This window comes from Mustela nigripes, chromosome 6 (assembly GCF_022355385.1).
Source record: "Mustela nigripes isolate SB6536 chromosome 6, MUSNIG.SB6536, whole genome shotgun sequence".
Taxonomy (NCBI): Eukaryota; Metazoa; Chordata; class Mammalia; order Carnivora; family Mustelidae; genus Mustela; species Mustela nigripes.
The window spans coordinates 22,848,017-22,868,197 of record NC_081562.1 but is presented as its reverse complement, the minus strand read 5'-3'; the positions used below and the strand labels follow the sequence as shown (position 1 = coordinate 22,868,197).

The following is a 20,181-nucleotide window of genomic DNA, read 5'->3' as shown; positions in this document are numbered from 1 at the left end:
TAAGGTAACATTTACAGGTTCCAGGTATTAGGATGTGGGACTCTTTTGAGGGCCCATTTTTTCAGCATACCACACTCACTCCTTGCCAATCATTTAATACATGCAAAATCAAATAGATAGAAGGAGATAGAAAATCCAAAATCAAGTGACAAACTATCAGTTTACTCTGCTTCAAACTTTACTGAATTCAGTTATCTGGAAAATTCACCTGAGACGAATTCTTTATTCATATAATAATGCTGGGGAAAATAAGATGCCTTAAAAAGAAAAAAATGCTTCAGTGTTTGATTTCAAAGTATTTTACTTGGTTCCCCATTTTTGCATCATGACTTGGGAAGATTTTAATATGGAAATGTAATGAAAACAGAGGACTGGAATGTCCCTACAACCTCTGTGCTACATCTGCATCACTTTCTGTCAATTTAGACAGCTATATGAGCAATGGAGAAGGATGGAGTTGTCCACCCTTGGAAGCCAATATATCCTTAAAATCCCTACAGAAACTGTGACAAAATGAAAGCCATTTGCTTCTGTATTGGAAGAGGACATGAGTCCCTGAGGTAATAAAACTCAACACAATCCAATCCACAGCCCAAGGGAGGATACAGAATTGAATTCAGAGTTAAACCATTCAGAATTTAAATACATCAAATTCCCAATATCTTCAAATGTCATGTCGATGAGTCATCCAGGCAAGATGGTGTGGTGGCTGAGATTAGGGGTGGGGGTTAATCGGGAGCAAAAACATAACCCTAGAGCCTGCAACTCCAAAAAAGCCCAAAGTGACTCTGAAACTCAAAGACAGAGGAAAAATTCTGCTGGTGAGGTCTTCAAAAGAAAACCTTTGCTTTTTATTTCCACTGTTTTCTCTCTTGTATTAAATATTTTCTAGTCCTATAATAAATTTGACATTCTGAGTGGGTATTAGAGGCATTCCGGGATTTAGACCAGAAATCACCCAACAGAGCAAATACAGATACACACACACACACACACACACACACACACACACACACACATCTGTGAGAAGACAGTGTGAGGACACCCATGTACTGGGCTACGGGTAAAGTAACTCATGAAGCTAAATCATGCTGATGGTTTCTAATCCCAGTTCACCAGGGATTTAAATTGTACAATGAGGAAATGACTTGTTGGAGAACTTCCAGAGTTTGTCTTAAAATTTAATTGCAGCGTACCTAGCACTTTTATAAAACATATACATTTTACTTGTGTTTCTTAGTCAAAATATTCCTCTAACCTTTTTTTTTTGTTTAAATAAGTGACAAAAGTGTTCTTGTTGTAATTAATGGAGTACAAAAATATTGGGGAAACATGCCTAAAGGCTTAAACTATAATTCTATTACTAATATATTCCCTTGGCTTGCCTTTTGAACTCTGCTGCCTCTTGCCTTGCAGCTGTGTTTAATGAGTGGAGAGATTATTCAAATGAGCCCACAGCAGAGCATTATTTCAGAAGCTCTCGCCATCTTGAGCAGGCATCTTTTCTCACAATCAGGCAGGCAGAGCAGACCATTCCTCTTTAGTTTACCCGGCCACGTATGTGCTACCGTAATTCCACAGACACCAGATCACATCCCTCTATTGGGAGAGAAGCTACTAATGACCCTGGGTCCAAACCAAAGGATGGCAGAAACAGCCTTCAAGGTGAAAAATGAGAAGGTACCTGCTCTAGCCTCTACTATGCTTCAGCTTTCAATTTGTCTCTTCCTGTCAGTGATAGAAACTGTTAGCGTCTAATAATGAAACCATGCAGCCGTACAAAATAGTCTCTTTATGAAGCAGTGTTTGTGGGCATATAGCCTTTGCCTGACTAACACTGAAATGGAACACATTGCAAATGGGCAAGCCAACGTTTAATGATTTTTAGGATGTTAAAATGGGTTTCTACTCATGTAAGATTGAAAAGTAAGAATAACTCACAGGGGGAGAACCCCCTGAGATGGTTACAAAGTTGCCAAGAAAATTTAATAAGAACTAATTTTGAACTGATAAGCATTCAATCCAATATGGTGGGATTAAGCAATAAGAATTCTTCCTGGGAATTTACAGAGAGATAAGCATCTCATGAATAAGTAAATTCTGAAACAGGAGGCTACAGGGTGTTTATTGATTTTGAAATCATTTGTTTGAGAAACTGCCCTTGAGGAAAAGGCTATTATGGCTGATAATATAATAGTTATATTCAGAGACAACCCACTTCTTTGGCTGATGGCAGAATATAAAGATTACCCACCCAATACAAAATTTATAAGCAAAAGTTTGATCTGCAGAATCCAAGCTAGTCATAATCATTTCCTCTAATTCTTAGATGTTAATTTTCAGATGTAATACAAAAGTCAAAAATAAGTAAAAACAAATAACCAGGATCTTCAATTCACTAAGTACGTTTGCTACAACTGGAATTGAGTAATTTTTTTTGGAAAAAAGGCTGTCTTTGGGTACATCCTAAATTCCATGCCCATTAATACTAATCCCTCACACCGTCCACCTCTGCAACTAAGGATAATTAAATGAAAATCTGGGATAAAATTCTGAGGCATTTCAATTAAAAAAAAAAAAAAGTGGTTTTTTTTTTTTTTCCCCTCAGTTGCCATTCTCATTAAAGAAAAAAAATGCTATCACTTTTAACAATGGTGGAAATATAAACAGTCTTTTAGGTGAATTCTGAGTTAGCCAGAAAATTCCATTACAGCACCTTGTGCTTTCTAATTGAGTGGTTGTGTTTATTTCTAAACATTCCTCTTGAAGAAAGTCTCCCCGTTGCTCCCTCTCTTAACCGCTATCCAGCTTCAAGTGAGGTAACGGGATTTGACTGAGCCACCAATAGTGACTCAGCGTCTATGACAGTACTTGTCTCCTATGACTTACTTAATGAATCAGTATTGGATTCCACACAAGTGGTGAGAAGCTTAATGCTAGTCTCTGAAGAAAACTGAGTTTTTCTTTTCTTTTCAGAAGAAACCCTCCCTCTTTCTCTCTGTCCTCTCAATGTCATCTCTTCCTGTCTCTTTCAGAACCTTATTATATCAGTTGGGCCCTCTTCCATGATTATTCTTGCCTCCTCTGTTAGCTATTTCCCCTTAGCCTTCTAATGCTCCAGTGATCTTATTTCTTTAAAGATTAAAACTATCCTCTATCAAATTAACAACTCATTTCCAATCAGATTCTTCGGTAACTACACACTGGTCCCCATGGTGTCACTCCACACACTGCTTCATCCTTTGATCCATTTTCCAACAGTACCGACACATTGAAACATCTCTTAAACTTCACCCATCCCTCAGGTTCTCCTTAACCCCTTAATCCCTCTCTCCACCTTCAGTGGCCCTGCATTCTCCTGACCCTCCTGCTCCTGTCAGTTCCTCTTGATGGGCTCTGAGCCTGAAATGCCTTCCAATCTTCTCAAGAAACACCACATATCCTAGAAGATCAACCTGAAATGCCACATTGTCTAAGGAACCTTTCCTGACTCTAAAAGTAGTCACCCACAGTTTGCACATCCTTTCTAAAAGCTCTTATCACATCAAATGGAACTTTCAATTCATTCAAACACCAAACATTATTGAGCATTGTCTTGGTGCTGGTAGTTTCAGGCACTTGGGATATCTCAGTGAAAAAAACCCAAGGTCCCTGTGTTTAAGCAGTTGCATTCCAATGAGAATAACTGTGACATACAAGAATATTCTATATGCAGAATATTAAAAAGTAATATGTTCCATGTAAAAGAAAAGTACAGTAGGAAAGTAGAATGAGGATTTTCATGGTGGAACAAGACAGCAGTTCTTAAAATCAAATATGGTGTTTCATGTAGGTCTCCCCTGCTAGACTATGATATTTTTGAAGGCAGAAATCATGTCTTATTCATCTTCATGTATCCAGGGCTTAGCCTAGTGCCTGGCACATGGTACATTATCATTAATTCATTTGTTCTTTCAGCAAACATCTACCCAGGAGCTGCTATTCCCCCAGGGGCTGTGTTAGGCATTATGAATAATAATAACAGCAACACTTATTGAGTGCTTATTCTGTGCCAGCTACTTCAGTTTCATACATAAAAGAGACAGACGTTCATTAAAAATCTTACTAGTCCAAGGTCACAATGTTAACAAATGGCCAAGCTATGATTTGAACCCAGCTTGTCTAACTCCAAAGCCTATGAGCTTTACCACCATGCTACCCTATCTAGTTCCTGCCCTCAAATTTAGAACTAGTGGATAAGACAAATATTTACATATAGTTAGGGTGACCAACCGTCCTAGTCTGCCCAGGACTATCCCACTTCTAGTACTGAAAATCCCATATCCCAGGAAAGTTCTCAGTCTCTGGCAAATTAGAACAGTTGGTCAAAGTCTGCTGAAATTTTGCTTTCTCAATTAGGCCCACTCTGACTTTCTGCTATAAATGTAACTACCCTCTGCACTATTCTCAACCTTCCGTATCCTGAACTACTTGTTCCTACCACTCTTACCACCTTATAACATACCAATTTGTTTGTCATGTTCAGTATTCATTGCCTACCTGTCAATTAAACCATAATGCAAGCACAGAGCATTGTACCTAACCTAGCACTCATGAATGATCCACTCACCGTGCTAAGCACCCTTGAAGAAGTATGCCTCTCATTCTGTAGAGTCACCAATGAGAGTCAGAAACACCTTCCGGAAGGAACTGTGGCTAACTCCTAATGAGGAATGTCACTCATTGACAGAGAAGAGTCCAAGAGTATGGGAAAGATATTTCAGACGGAAAGACAATTGTAAAACATAAAGGCTAGGACCAGCATGGTCCTCCAGGTATGTCTGTATGGGAGATAGGGTAGAAAGGAGTAGTTTGGGGTTGCTAGGATACAGGGAGTGAAGCAGGAATCAGCCAGACATAAGGCAGAAGAAGTAAACAGGAAATATATTTTGGTTTTTCTTTGTCTTTAGGATGAAGCCCAAGCTCTCTACATACATGGTCCTTTTTTATCCCAACCTCTGAGGCCCCACACTGCTTCCTGAATCCCTCATTCCAGTCAAGTGGAACAATGTGCTGCTCTCTGTTCATGGCCTAGATTGCTGTGCCTTCTGTTTTTGCAGAGAAATGCTACTACTTAAAATGCCCTTCCCCTCCAGTTCTCAGCTATTCTCCCTCAAGATACAATTCAAAACCACTTTTCCTATGAACACTGAATACCCATACCAAAGCCATGTCATTTCTCTGCAGATACTCTGAAACATTCACTTGCATCTCCAAAGCTTGCCTGCTTTCCTCGGTCTGTTAAGGTTAGCTTTTATGGAGAATGTTTACCCTCTGTCCACCCTGCTGACCTCCTCTCTGACCACATCCCTCCTCTAAGGACTTTGGCTTCTTTCTGCTTCTGGCATCTGCTCACTCCCACCTCAAGACCTTGACATACTGTTGTTCTTTCTCTCCAAAATTCGCTCCCTCCAGACCTTCACTTGACTGTTTCCTTCACATTGTTCAGATCTGCCACTCAGAGGAGCATCCCAAAACTCTTCCTCTGTTTCAGCCACTCTCTACCATGTCATCTTTGTATTCATTTCTTTATATGATTAATCAGTACCTACTTTTTAAAAATATTTTTTGCTAGAATGTAAGCTCAATGACAGCAGAGGCTTTGTCTTTCTTATTCCATACTCACTCCCCAATGCTTATAACACATAAGAAGACTTAATAAGCTGCTAAGTTAATAGAGGCCGTGAAATGAATGAAAACTTACTTCATGGCCTCTATTAACTTAGCAGCTACTTTGAGAACATAGAAGTTTCTTTATATATCATTGAATCTCCTAGGGTACATAGTCTTTTCCCTAATAGATAGTAGTTAGTCAAATATTTATTGAACAAAAAGGAGTTCTTTGAATGTATTCTTATCACAATAACCCCAAAAACCAATGGTCTGCTGCCCACTAAAATCATCTAGAGAACTTTAAAAAAGCCACTGCCATTGCTCGACCCTGGTATTCTGATTTAACCGGTCTTGGAAGGAGTCTGGGTATCAATATTTTTTAAAGCTTCACCTATGATTCTAATGGACAGCTAAGGTTGAGAACCACTGCTTTAAGCCCTACAAAAGAATGCAAATCCAAATAAAATATGGAATTTCAAACAAGGTTTCGTACACAGCCATTGATTTAATTCTTGAATTGCTCTCCATGAGGAACTGTGAACAAATACCCTCTTTTGCAAAGACCTGCTGAAAGAGAACACTTTGAGGGGGGAAAAAGAAACTACTTGATGCCATACACTGAAGGAGGTGGCCTTTCAATGCAAACACTATTTAGACCCATCTACTCTTCACAATTGCTTTGGAAAAAATCATTGGCTTTAGCAGGCCCTCTATAAGTCAGAGCAGGAAAATGTATACTGTGTCATAAAGGCATTTAGTATCACTCTTGAAACAATTTAGAGCCTAGATGCAAAAGGATGGATTATACCTCCCTATCATGGTGTTAATATGAATGTGTAAGCCTGCTGTATTGAGGATGCAATAGACCTGCAATGATTTAGGCAGAGAGGGTGTTTGCAAAGCAGAAGAAAGCTTGCCTAATTAGAAAACAAGGAACGGGAAAATAAATAAGGGGGTTGAACAAAGTCAGCTCCAGCACTAATTTGCCTGGAGACATCCTAACACTTGCTGCAAAATAAATCGAATTTTTGCTGTATACATTCAATATTTGTTAATAAGCCGCCAGCTAACATTTTTCTGTATTTCCTGTACATGCAGGAAATGGTGTGTTTACTGTCAGACTGGCACACGCATTGAGCCACATGGAAGCAACTCCCAGTCTATGGAGGATAGCCTGGATCAGGGGAAGACTGTCCCCAGCAGCAAACCTGGGGAAGGTGAGAAGAGGGGGTGTGGGGGAGAGGAAACAGCATGGGTGGATCCATGAGTTTCACATATTATCTCAGGGAGGAAAATAATGATTTTTAGAGGCAATTTGACACGGAATTTCTCTCCTGCTAGTTTGGGTTAGCGTTTCTGAATGTGATAAATAGCAGGGCTATAGGACAGCCCGTTTTTTTCTTTATTTTGATACCCTTACAGCAGTAATCATGCCTCTTGTCAAGCGTCTTAAAGATAAAGACAAATGTTCCCTATTGCTGTTCTGTCAATGCAGCTCAACCCAAGTCAAAGAAAGGGACCCTGCCAGATGTATGGGATGTACCATATTTCTTGTCTCCATCACAGACTGAGGCACATCCTGTCCCAATAGGATCCTCAGGTCAAAAAGAAAAAAATAATAAAAGGAAAGTTACTGCTGACAGCACTGCAGCTTATTTTGCCTCTTCTAGGAACTAGCAAACCACGTGCATTACCTCTATGTCGACACTGAGATTTGCCTTCCTGTTTGGGAACTATTGATTAGACCATGCAACATATCTATAAGGTCAAACAGCAAAACAATCCCTCTGTCAAATGAGATGGGCTTTGGCATCCATGATTGTTTTTTTATTTTTTTTAAAAGATTTTATTTATTTATTTATTTGACAGAGAGAGATCACAAGTAGGCAGAGAGGCAGGCAGAGAGAGAGAGAGGAGGAAGCAGGCTCCCCACTGGCAGAGAGCCTGATGCGGAACTCGATCCCAGGACCCTGAGATCATGACCTGAGCCGAAGGCAGCGGCTTAACCCACTGAGCCCCCCAGGTGCCCCCATGATTGTTTTTTTCATCAGAAAGATTCCACACAGTCATCGTATATTGATGGTAGCAATATTTGAAAAACACAAAATTATTTCCAAAGATGTAGTTCAGGAACCCATTTAAAAAAAAAAAAATTGTGTATGCCAAAACAGATGGAGTCAGGCTTAATTGTTGAAATAAATTGCCATATGGAATAAAACACAGCTGATTATTGCATTAACACTAATGTTAATATGCTTCGTCATTCTGTTGTCATTGTAGCTACAGTTGTCACCAGACTTTAATCAATATGTTTATAAGGGAACTCAAATTGTTGAATTTGGGACTCAAAGGAGATTTCATAGATTATCCAGTCATTTTACAAAGGAGAATACTGAGGCTTACAGAGGATAAATGATCTGCATAAAGGCATACCCCCTACAACTTGAAAATGAAAGGTATTCTGAAACCATTGGGCACATATGGGCAAGGCATTCATAAAAAAAAGTAAGGCCATTATGACTCAAGAGAAAAAAATACCACTATTGCAAATGAGCATGACAGGAAATTTAGTGCAATGAGATAAAGTAGACATGACTACCTAATTTGACAAGATTCTTTTTCAGGCTTAGCATCTCTTAGTTAATATCCAAGACATTATTATGTGTTCTCTTCTTGAACTTCTGCAGTGATTTCTCACTTAGTGCCTTCTTCCTAGGTTACTCTCAATATAAAATTAAAAAGCCGTTGTGGATGATAGAAGGAAAACACAAATAAGCCACAGGATATGGTGGTGGGGGTGGGGAATGGGACACAGGAACAAAGAGATATCTTCCATTTCCAGGTGTGGTGAGCAGAGTTTTTTCCTCTTCGTTTTTCTCATAACTGTTGATCCTTCCCTGGTCCTCTTTTCTCTGTAAAGTGGGAAATGAATGGGAATTGATCTGAAAAGCTATTTCGAAAGTTATTACAGGATTGTCAGTAATCCTCTAAACCTAACCTCCATCCCTACTGCCACCCCTATACCCAACACACAAAACCCTTTGAAAAGACAGTGTTGGAAGTCTGAAGTGAGAAAACAGTAAGCCAGTGGCCACCCCCTACTCCCACCCCAGCTCAAGGTCAGTGACCCAGAAAAAAGTGAGAGGAGGCCTCCAAAGTCTGTGAAAGTAATTGTACAGGTGCATTGAATGGTTGCTTCATTTCATGATGTGTGTTTCATCCTACCACAGCAAACTTTTAAAAGTCGTCCAAATCCTTTCATTTTCTCTGGATACCACCCCTGACAGAGTCCCCTGTTCCAGTACTCGTCACCTTTAATTCCTTTTTTTTGTTATTTTTTTCTATCCCTGCTTATTCATCAGCTCTTGCCTCTTCCCAAAAGGCCATTATTTATGCAACTCTGTGCCTAACACACAATAGGAAATCAGTAACTGTTATTGAATAAGTGTATGATTCTAACACTAACTGAGCTCCTGAGTCCTAAATGGTAGGCAGCGTATGTTTACGTGTTTGTGTCTGTTGAGTATTTGTTATATATGAGTTAGGGTAAAAGTCAAGTTGCTATAATGAAGAGACCTAAAAATATAGTGGCATACTTAAGAAGATAGTTTCTTTTTCTCTCCCCGTAACAGACCAGTGGTTCAGGACAGGTAAGGAGGCATGATCTGCAAAGTCATCCTAGGACCAAAGCTAGTGGGTTACCTCTGCCCTCTTTAACCTGTGGCTTCCATCTCTTGGTCTGAGACTACCCCACATCCCAGTCCGGAGGGAAAAATGAGTGGGTAGGAGGGCAGCGGACGGCAAGCAGCTTTCTTAGCACACGTTTCTTCCATTTGTGTCACATTGCCCATAATTTTGCCACATGACCACACCTTAGCTGCAAGAAAAGGCAGGGAAATTAGTCTCAAACTGGACAGCCGGTAAGCCCATATAAAACTCAAATGTGGGTAGGTGGGGGAAGGGGAAAGGTCTACTAATAAAACAAGAGAAAAGGGTGGATGTTGGGGGACCAGTTGTCTCTACCACAGTGAGTTTTGGAGGAAAAGGAAACAAAGAGAAAATACATTTCACAAAAATATAAACAATTAATAGGGACATGAGCTCTATCGGTTAGGTTTTTCTGCCCCAAACTTAGCACTTGAAACATTTATTTGCTTACATTTCAGTGGGTTAGCAATTTGGATTTGGCTCAGCTGGGATGATTTACTTCTGATCTGTCTGTTGTTGATCAGGCTCAGTCATGTGTCAGTGAGCTGACAAGAGCATCACTGGCATGTCTTGTAGTGGCTGGCTGTTGGCAAAGGCAAAGGAGGCAACTGGCCATATGTGACTCATCATCCAGCAGGTAAGCCTTAGTTTCTTGACACCCAGTGGCCCCAGGGTTCCCAAAAGCAGCAAGGAAGGGTCTTGCGCATAGAACTTCCCAGGCTTTACTTGTATCACATGTGCTAATGCTTTGTTGGCAAAACAAGTCACACAGCCAAGTTCAGATTCAAGATACAAAGAAATAGATACCAGCTCTTAATGGGAATTGCAAAGATGTATCAAAGGGACATGCATATAGGAAGAAAAAGAATTTCTGACCATTTTTGTACACATCTACTACAAAAGCTAGACTCAAAGTACACACACACACAAATATACAGAACATTCTGCAAAGCTTTAAAATTGTTCTTAAATTGTTAGCAAAATTTTGTAGAATGGATAATTAAATATATGCCATCTTAGCATCATGCAAAGTACAAATCTAAGTAAAATGAATCATTTTCACTCTCTAATTTAAGAAGTAAAATAAGCTCTTTAATAGTCTTAGAGAAGCATTATGAAAACAAAAATAACTCAACTTTCTGGATAATGACAGTCATACACCCCCAGAAAGAGTATCTTTTGAGCTCAATGAGTAAAATAGTGCTAAAGAAACTTAGAGAGCATTTTACAAATCCCCTTATTTAACTTTCTAATTCAATGCTGCAAGTCTTTATTGTGTGCCTACTGCATACTAAGCCCTTTGGCGATTGTGTAAAGATGAGGAATATGAGTTGTGACCTTTTTCTTCTTTTTTTCTTGTTAAATCTTTAATAACATGAGTTTGGTGAAAGTATTCTGATTTTATTTTATTTTATTTTATTTTATTATTTTATTTTTTGATAGGAGAACCGAATAAGAAGGTTCTTATTACTTACTGAAATTATCCAAGGATTCAGTGGCAGGCACCAGAACAGAATCCAGAGCTGCCTTTGCTGAAGCACTATGGATGATAAAGAAGCCAGCAGGACAAAAGAGGGCTAGATGGTGACCTGCCTAATTTTAGAAATGTATAGATGCAAAAATGGAATCATAAAGTTCTAGATGGAAGTAGTAAAATTAACCCTATGTGATTAGCATTATAATAAGCCTCTAGAAGCCTCCCAGCTCACTCAGAGTAAAATCCAAAGTCTTTACTATGCTCTAGGAGGTCATGAAAGACCTAGCTACTCCTCTGACCGCATCTACCATTCCCTTCTCCCTCCCTCTCCTCCCACTACCCTGCCTCATTGTTGTTCCTCAATAACACCAAGACATCTCCTCAGAGCTCATCACTTCCTATCCCCTCTGACTGGACTACTTTTCTTTCCCAGGTCTCTGCAAGTCTCCCCTCAAATATTTGCCTTACTAAGGAGGCCGTCCTAACATAATAAACAAAACACAGCCTTCCCTCTACCTCTCATTCGCCACTTAATGTGTTCTCTTTTTTATTCTTAGTACCTATCGTCACCTGACTTCATGGGTATTTCTTGTCTGTCTCCCCTATTAAATATAAGCTCCTTAGGATATGGTCTGTTTTTGTTGGATGTTTTATCTGTAGTACCTAGGAGAATGTCTGGCACACAGTAAGTGTTCAGCAAACACTTGTTGAATGAATGAATTATCTTTTACTTATATATATTATGTGTTATATGATGTATCTACACCTATGCAAATATAGATAGATTAGATACATAGATACGTAGATGCACATGTGCATACCACATATGTCAGTGGAGAATAATTGGGACACTGTGGTTCTGGGATACATTAACAGTCTCTTTTCACCAGGGCACCATTGTCACTCTAAAATTATTAACTTTGTTTCTACCTGGTTCTGATCTCCTTTTGTTATTCTGTTGCAGTATTCACTGACTGGTTTCTGATTTGTATTTTGCACAGATTCCTGAATTTCACCTTCTTTTATCCAACCAGGTATAACTAATTAATGACCTTCAATTGCTTATAAGGCATTCTTTCAAGTAGAGAGAACGTCTACCCTGCAACACATAGGTACTGTCTATAATAGTTATTTCTTTCGATCTAAATGGTCCCTTTCCTATTTGCTATGACACAAACCCAGACAATGATGAGAGTGTTCTCCACACCACAAATGCTGTATTATGAAATCTACCCCCGCCACACACACACAACTCCTGCTATGCACTATCCATGGCAGATATATAATGAAGAGATTTAAATGCACCTTTCAGTCGTTGGATTCCTGCAAGGAAAGGAAGCCTTTCAGATTAATTATTGCTTGGAAACCTCTCCCCACATAAACAAAAGCTATTTGTTGTGTGGTTGTTTTCTGCTCAAACATCCTCTCCCTTAAATATGCGGGAATACAAGCTCCTGGCTTCTTAGTTCACTGAGGGCTTGCCATTTGAACCCTTCTATGACTAGATACATGTGGGCCACTGAGCACAGGTAGATCACCATAGAGAGAATGCCAGAGGAGCGGGGAGGACAGGCAGAAAGAACTAGAGTGGAGAGTAAAAAGAAAGGATGGGCAGGTAGGAGAGTTTATAAGATAGCACCTACCTTCCCAGCTCTCAATTCTAGCCCTTCTCTTGACCCCAACAACCACTTCCCCAATTTAGACCCTTACAATCTCTCACTAGACTGTTCCTGTGGCCCTTAAATGTTCTCCCTGACTCTAGTTTCTCTTTCCACTACCTTCACCTTGACAGAACCACCTGAGACTTTCCTAGCTCACAAGTGGCATGATATCAGCTCCAGTGACCTTCAGTGCTTCTTAATACTGGTAGCGTCAACCGCCTACTCCTAAACTCCTCACTGATCTCATCCCAGGTCCCTTTCTTAACTTCAACTCTCAGTACACACCCTCACTCAGCATCAATACTGCAGCTAAAAAGAGCTGCACATCGGGTACTTTCTGAATTTTTTTCACCCTGCCTCTTTTTACTTCTTCTATCAAGAAACCCTTCCCTTGATAGCCAGCTCACTCCTCCTGCTCTGGATGATATTGACCTAATTCATGAGACCCTCCTTGGTCCTTTCATTAGGAATTAATCATTCCTTCCTCTGTGGTCCATCAGGTTCTAAAATTTCTTCTCTATGGAATATGTATCATACTCTTCCTTGTTATTTGGTGTATGTCTTAATCTCCTCCAGTAAACTGTAGTCTCTTTAAAAAGGTATTCATCTCCATATCCCTTATGGGGCTTATACCCTGTGCTAGGCATGATTTCAAATGCTGCAGGTGTGTTAGCCATTTTTTAATCCTCCTAATAACTATACAAAGTAGATCCTTTTATCCCCATTTCTCAAATAAGTAGAGCTAAGTACAGGCAAGTTAGGTAATTTGCGTACTTTCCTAGTGCTAGTATGTGCGGGAGCTAGTCAGACTGACCCCAGAGTCTGTGTACTTAAGCACTGTACTATGCATATATTTAAATTTATTCAAATAAAGCATTTAAATAGTTCCAAAGACTGATAGAAAATGCTGTAAGAGAAGGCAATAGGAATATCAGTGAGAAATTCAGACTCAGAAAGCCCAGAGAAGTTAAGCTGCTTACCTGAGTTCACACAGTGAGTTATAGGCAGAGACAGAAAGAAATCTGGGTCTCCAGAGGCTGATCTACTGTTCTTTAAACTAGATAATGGCTGCCATGTGGTTCCTATGGAGTGATTGGGCAACAAAAAGAAAAAAAGATGAGAAATATAATTAAGTCTCCTGTAATTGTAAAAAGTAATGAGAAACTCAGGCAAAGATGGATCTCAATATACTACAAGCAAACTCTAATAAACACATCTCTGCAGATGAATTTTCTTAAGCTCTAAAATGCAAAAACCTAAATCCATGGATCCAAGTAAATGCAAAATGCAAATGGAGAGAACCTACAAAACAATTGCAAACTCTTTTTTAGGGACTTACCATATGTTGGGAGCTGTGTTAGCCCTTGATCTAATTTAATCCTCACAACTAACCCATTGTTATTATTATTAGCCTCATTTTATGGAGGAGGGAACCGTCTAAGGTCACAGAGAGGCCAAGAAGTAGCAGGTATTGCACAGAGTACTGGGTGTGGTGCCTAAGCAATAAATTTTGGAACACTGAAAAAAAAAATTTTTTTTTTTTTTAAATGGAGTAGCTGTGGGATACATATTCCAAAGGGGTGCAATTTTTCAGAAAATGGAAGTTTATTCTCTAAAGTCCTAAAACCATTTTGGATTTCAGCGCTTTCATATGTTGTATAAACTTTCTTGCCTTCCAAGAGAAAGAATTATAATATATTTTAATCTTTTAAATTAATTAATTTGTGGTTCCCAAAATCACTGTGTGTCCCTACATCCCAGAAACCTTCAAAGTGGTTGTTAATAGGCAATTATCATACAGTGCCTTATTAAGGTGGGTGTGTCTAGTGTCTCACAATAAAGGGTCTTTAAGTTTCCTAGTTTTCTTAGTCCCTTTGCCCGCTTTTGTAGTTTTCCCCACCCCTTCTCTCATCAAAACACAGCAGCTATTATTTCTGGCAGTTTTTTGCCTTCATATCCTCTCTTTCTGCCATGGGCTGGGAAACTCTGTTAGAATTTGGTAGAACTTCGAAGCTTTAAAACTTAAATGAAGGGCTATGATCCTGGATCATAAGTGAAGTTCCTGAGCAGAAGGGAAGCCATGCATTTTCCCTTTTCTGATCAAACCCCCTTCTCTAGCTGTATCCTAACCATTTAAGTGCTAGACAAATGCTCGGGGCTTGGTGGGAGTTGGATATGACCGTGTAATGTTTCTGTGTAATGAGGCTTATCAAGAAGAATAAAAATGCAACCATTTTAAAGAAAATATAATAAGATATTCTAATAGGATCAGACTATAAAAATTCAACTGTTGTTTTTATTCTGTATTAAATATTAAAAAGGTGATACAGTAAGAACCTGGACATAGACCTAGAAATTCTGAAATATACCATCTCTTTCTACTGCTTTCTGATAATTGACTTTGGGCAAGTTACTTAATTTTCTCTGAGCTTCCATTTTTTATTTCCTATCTTAAACTGTGGATAATGATAAAACCTACCTCATAAAATATGGAAAGTATCTTATATATAACAGCTTTAAAATCCCATACAATAGAGTTGAGATCCTATTTTTATTACTTGAAATTAAAATATACTTTGCCTTAAAGTTAAATTCATGGTATAGCATTTATCACTCATAATTATATGGCACAAAAGTTAAAGAATTCATGTGGTCATCTTAGAAATTCTAAAGCTAGTAGAATTTTATCTTCAGAGTGTCTGCATGGGTTGAATTTACCAATAATCATTTGAGACAGATGGCTTAAATTCAGAAGTTTCTTGCTAAATATCTGTTGGAGGAATGGATGGATGAAAAGAAATATCAACACTTGGACACAAAGTTAATATTTAAAAAGGATGAATTATGGATGAATGTGTGCATTTGCATATGTGTGTATATATATATTCATTCATTTATTTGTTATCTCCATATCTGCTAAGAAATATATATACGTGTGTATGTGTGTGTGTGTACAGCTGTATCCATCCATATCTGCTAAGAAAAAATATTCTACCTAAATTAGAAGCATCTCAATACAAGAAGATCAATTTAGCAATACCTACCCAACTTGAACTTGAAGTATGAAGGATTCTCAGAAACATGGAACTAGAAGGAAGAGGAGAGAAACCAGGTAAAGTAACAATGGAGGTGGGAATAGCACAGACCCTGGTCCAGCAATCAAGACTGGCCCAGGGAGAGGGAGCTGGATCGTCTAAGGCTTAGAATCCAGGGGTACAGCAAACGTGGCACAATTCAGGAAACCATTACTCCTGGGTAGTCAGGTCTTACAGATAGAGTGCGCCTAAATGGCCAGTTCCAAAAGAAGGAGAGCAGAGAGTCTCAGGAAATGAAAAGGACAAGGACGGTAATCAGTAACGGCAGTCCCGGGAGATTTTCCCATTTCCTACAGAGTTGGGGCCTGCAGTCTATTGTTCCAGGATGGTGTCCAGCCCTCATAGAAAGAGACTCAAAGGACCCAAACAGGCTGGTATTTGGGGCCAGTCAGTGGAAATAGGCAGAGAGATATATTGCTGGCACTCTTGTGGCTAAGGGAGAAGCTTGAGGGAACAAAGGTACCAGACCAGGTAAAAGAGAGAGTAGCAAATAATATATAATCTAACCATGTGATAACAAAATAGTTGTTAGCCTGAGTCTAACTGTTAAGGACAAGATTCAAGGAAGAAATGGAGCCCAGCACCCATGGCTGGGCTGAGTCCTGGATCCCAGATCCAGGGTAGGACTCATTTTCAAGTTTTCCTAAATAGTGAAAATGAGGCTATATGTCTTTCTCACTCAAGATTAGCTTTAGGGATTCCCTGGGGGCTCAGTCATTGGGCATCAGCCTTTGGTTCTGGTCATGATCCCAGGGTCCTGGGACTGGGCCCTTGCATCAGGCTTCCCGCCACTCCCCCTGCTGTGTTCCCTCTCTTGCTGTGTCTCTCTCTGTCAAATAAATAAATAAAATCTTAAAAAAAAAAAAAAAAGGTTAGCTTTAGACTCAGGAAATAGCTAGTGCTGGGTAGGGAGAATCAACAGCCCTAGTTATAAAAAATAGGGAAAACAGAAGCAGGAGAAACAATGCTGATAATGTTTCTGTTGAAACTACGTTTTGAAAAGCTGCTTGAGGCCAGAAACAAAGTCTTCTTTATCTCTTCATATCTTTTTTTTTTTAAGATTTTTATTTATTTATTTGACAGATCACAAGTAGGCAGAGAGGCAGGCAGAGAGAGAAGAGGAAGCAGGCTCCCCACTGAGCAGAAAGCCTGATGCAGGGCTCAATCCCAGGACAGTAGGATCATGACCTGAGCCGAAGGCAGAGGCTTTAACCCACTGAGCCACCCATGTGCTCCTATCTCTTCATATCTTATACAACAGTCTTGCATAGTTGGTAGGCACTACAGTTAATCTCCTCAGCAAAAGCTAAAATACATCTATACTCATAGGTACAAATTAAGACCTCCAGTCATTATATAATTGTAACAAGCACCACTTACCTTTTCTCTCCTGTGTGTCTGTAAACAAGTATATCCTGCCATATCCCCCTTTATTCTCAAAAATATTTTTACAGCTTCTGACCTCATGTCTATTTGGGCCCTGATTGCTTTTCAGAGGAAAGTATAAGTCACTTCCATAGTATTTATCTGCTAATCTTAAACCCTCTTATCAAAGGTATTTTGACTAATATAGACTAGAGCTCTGAGCTTCTGCATAATTTTCTCTTCATAATAATGCCAAATTTAATTAGACAAACATTTGCTTAGCCACTACCATGGCAATTCAATGAAAGGATACAAAGGAATAACAAGTATTTGGAGCAAATATGATTATGACATGGTCCCCGTCCTCAAGAAGCTTTAAAACTAGTCAGATAAACAGATACAAGTAATGAAGTACGCTAAAGTTGAATGAAAAAAATACAATAATGAAGGAGCAAAGAATATGGAAGTAGAAGCAATTAATTTCAACTTAAAGTGTATATGTTACAAAGTTCAAAATCACCTCCCCTGTGCATTTTCTGGACCCTCAAACAAATTGCTACTCTCTTCTCAGAAGGAAATTTTTTAGACATCCTACCATCTCAGTTTTATGTCCCCCATTCTCCAAGTAGTCTGAAAATTGATGGAGGACTTTGTGTCTCTGGTACAGGTCCTTGGACATAAGCAACATTTAATCTCCATTGTTAAGTTGAACAAAAATACACATGCACACACATAAAATAAATGCGTATTGTTTGAGGAGATAATAATTATTCTTAATACTTTGATTCCAAAATATTGCCCCCAAGCATCCATGATTAACATGTTGAATTAGAGATGGTTCATATACCACTAGCTTCAAAACAACTGCTTCAGCTATTTTTAATAAAGAAAATTATGAAATCATTATTCAATTTTCTGATGTAGCAGCACAAATAATTTAGGGAAAATCTAAACAAAACACTACTTTAAGATATATAATGTAAATATCTCTAAAATTAAATTTCATTTACATCTAAGCATAAAAATACTCAATAAAGTTATGATAAAAAACAAAAACCCACTTTTTGCAGAGGACAATAACTATATCACTAGATTTTTGATTATGGTTTAGGCCAATATTTAAATCCATTAAAAAGAAAAGGAAACAGTGTAAGTCATGTATATTAATTAAAAATAATTAAAGTCTTGAAATCAAGACCAAATCCAGAATACTGAAACCAATAAATGCATAATTTCTGGTGAAGTATTTTCCTCTAAGTCACAGAATACAGATGACTTTTGAGGTAAACCTTCCATTATAAACAGACAAAACTTGTCTGACCCTTCCCATTGTTAACCTCTTTCCCAAGCCACACTTCCCCCTGGGAATAGAAGGGCTAACATTCAGTTCCCACATTCAGAGTTCTTAGATCTCCAGTCTTTGCAAGTTATTTCCCCAAAGAGTTTGATAAACAAGGATCATTGTATAAATTACTTTCTTCTTAATATGACTATGATAGGTAGGAGGAGAGGCTCTAATAAATGTGTGTTGGAAGAAAAAAAGAAAAGAAGGACGATAAGAAGAAAGAAGTGAGTGGGGAAAAGAAGGAATTCTGGCAAGAAGGGAGGAAATGAAAGAAGTAGTGGGGAGAATGAGTTTCATTTTACCCAATGAATTGAAGTTTTCCTAATGGCTTATAGTAAATTGGGAAACATTTATTCAAGAAAAATTTAATTTGGGGGGGGGGGCGTCTGGTGGTTCAGTTGGTTAAGTGTCCAGATCTTGATTTCAGCTCAGGTCAGGATCTCGGGGTTTTGAGATCAAGCCCCATTGAGCCCAATGTTGGGCTCTGTTCTCAGTGGAGAGCCTGCTTGGGATTCTCTCTCTCCCTCTGCTTCTTCCCCTCCCCTGGCTCTCTCTCTCAAATAAATAAATGAATCTTTAAAAGAAAGAAAGAGAGAAAAAATTAATAAATTTTGATAAAAGCAGCAAGAATCCATAGCATTTGAGCTACAACCTGCTCATTCACTCTACACCCAGCTCAGTGCAACAGAAGCTCAGCTCTGGGTAACTACAGCCCAGAAGATAGGGGAAGAAGGGAAGGAGGGAGTGTGATGGTTAATTTCATGTATTAACTTGACTGGGCCACGAAGCACCTAGCTATTTGATCAAATATTGTGCTGGGTGTCTTTGTGGGTTTGTTTTTGGATGAGAGTAACATTTAAATCAGTAGATGGAGTGAAGTAGATTGCCCTCTCTAATGTGAGCAGTCCTCATCCAATCAGTTGAAAGCTTGAATAGAACAAAAAGGCTGACCCTCCCCCAAGTAAGGGAAGATAAGATAGTTTATATATTATAGCGAATCTGAGAGTTATACTTGAATGGTTAAGTAACATTTCAATAATGGAAATATAATTTTCATCTTTGTTAAATTGATACTAAAGTCATCATTTATATTATAACATACCTATCTTTTCTTTGTTACTGATTTTAAGAATTAGACTTGATTTAATTCTGCACCATTAAAATCTTCTAGATTCTAGAAAACCAAGTTCTGCTTAAAACTTTGGGACCCCTATCAAAAAGCCAATAATGAGGCCCCACCAAAAGGGAGAACTCAGGTAAGGTGGATCCTTGGAAACAGGGCATTTGTATTCCACTCAGTCCTGGAAAGATCCCCATCCCTCTGCTGCATAGAGTGCATGATCTCCTGAGACCAATTTGGAGACCTTCTGGAGTACAGATGAAAGAGCACTAACCCATGAGATATTAGTCTACTATTTCAGATGAGCATGCAGGAGGGAGGTTCTGTGGACTCCTCCACAAAATTCACACACACATACACACCCAGTGAAAAAACAAGGATTGGATACTGCTACATGGAGGGCACAAAATGACCATATGCTTCAGTTAGGAAATTGAAAGAATTTATTAAAAGTTAATAATATAACCACACAGTTACATTAAAAAGATAAATATACATTCATCCACTTCCTTAATCCTTTCTCCCAGGCCTAGAAAAAGAAATGGGAAGAGGCATGAAAAAGCAGATTCCATATTTTTCCTCACTTCAGGTCTTTTAAATTCCAGTTGAATCTGAAAGGAAAGGTGTGACTGGGATGGTAAGAAGGAGATGAGATGAAAATCAAGTTTGAAAAGAACTCCTAACAATAGTAGCATGAAGATCTCCATGGGTCAGCTCCCCAACAGAACCATAACAGGTGAAGTTTATTTTTTAAATGA

The 20,181-nt window shown here is 38.8% G+C and overlaps 1 long non-coding RNA gene across 1 annotated transcript; it reads right to left on the bottom strand.

The window, feature by feature from the left end:
• Positions 1 to 9,446: 9,446 nt before the first annotated feature.
• Positions 9,447 to 15,587, bottom strand: LOC132020505 (uncharacterized). The gene is made up of 3 exons (XR_009405001.1): positions 15,543 to 15,587; positions 13,479 to 13,580; positions 9,447 to 9,529 (listed from the first exon to the last, which is right to left on the bottom strand). It is a non-coding gene; the product is annotated as an uncharacterized LOC132020505 (long non-coding RNA).
• Positions 15,588 to 20,181: the final 4,594 nt, after the last annotated feature.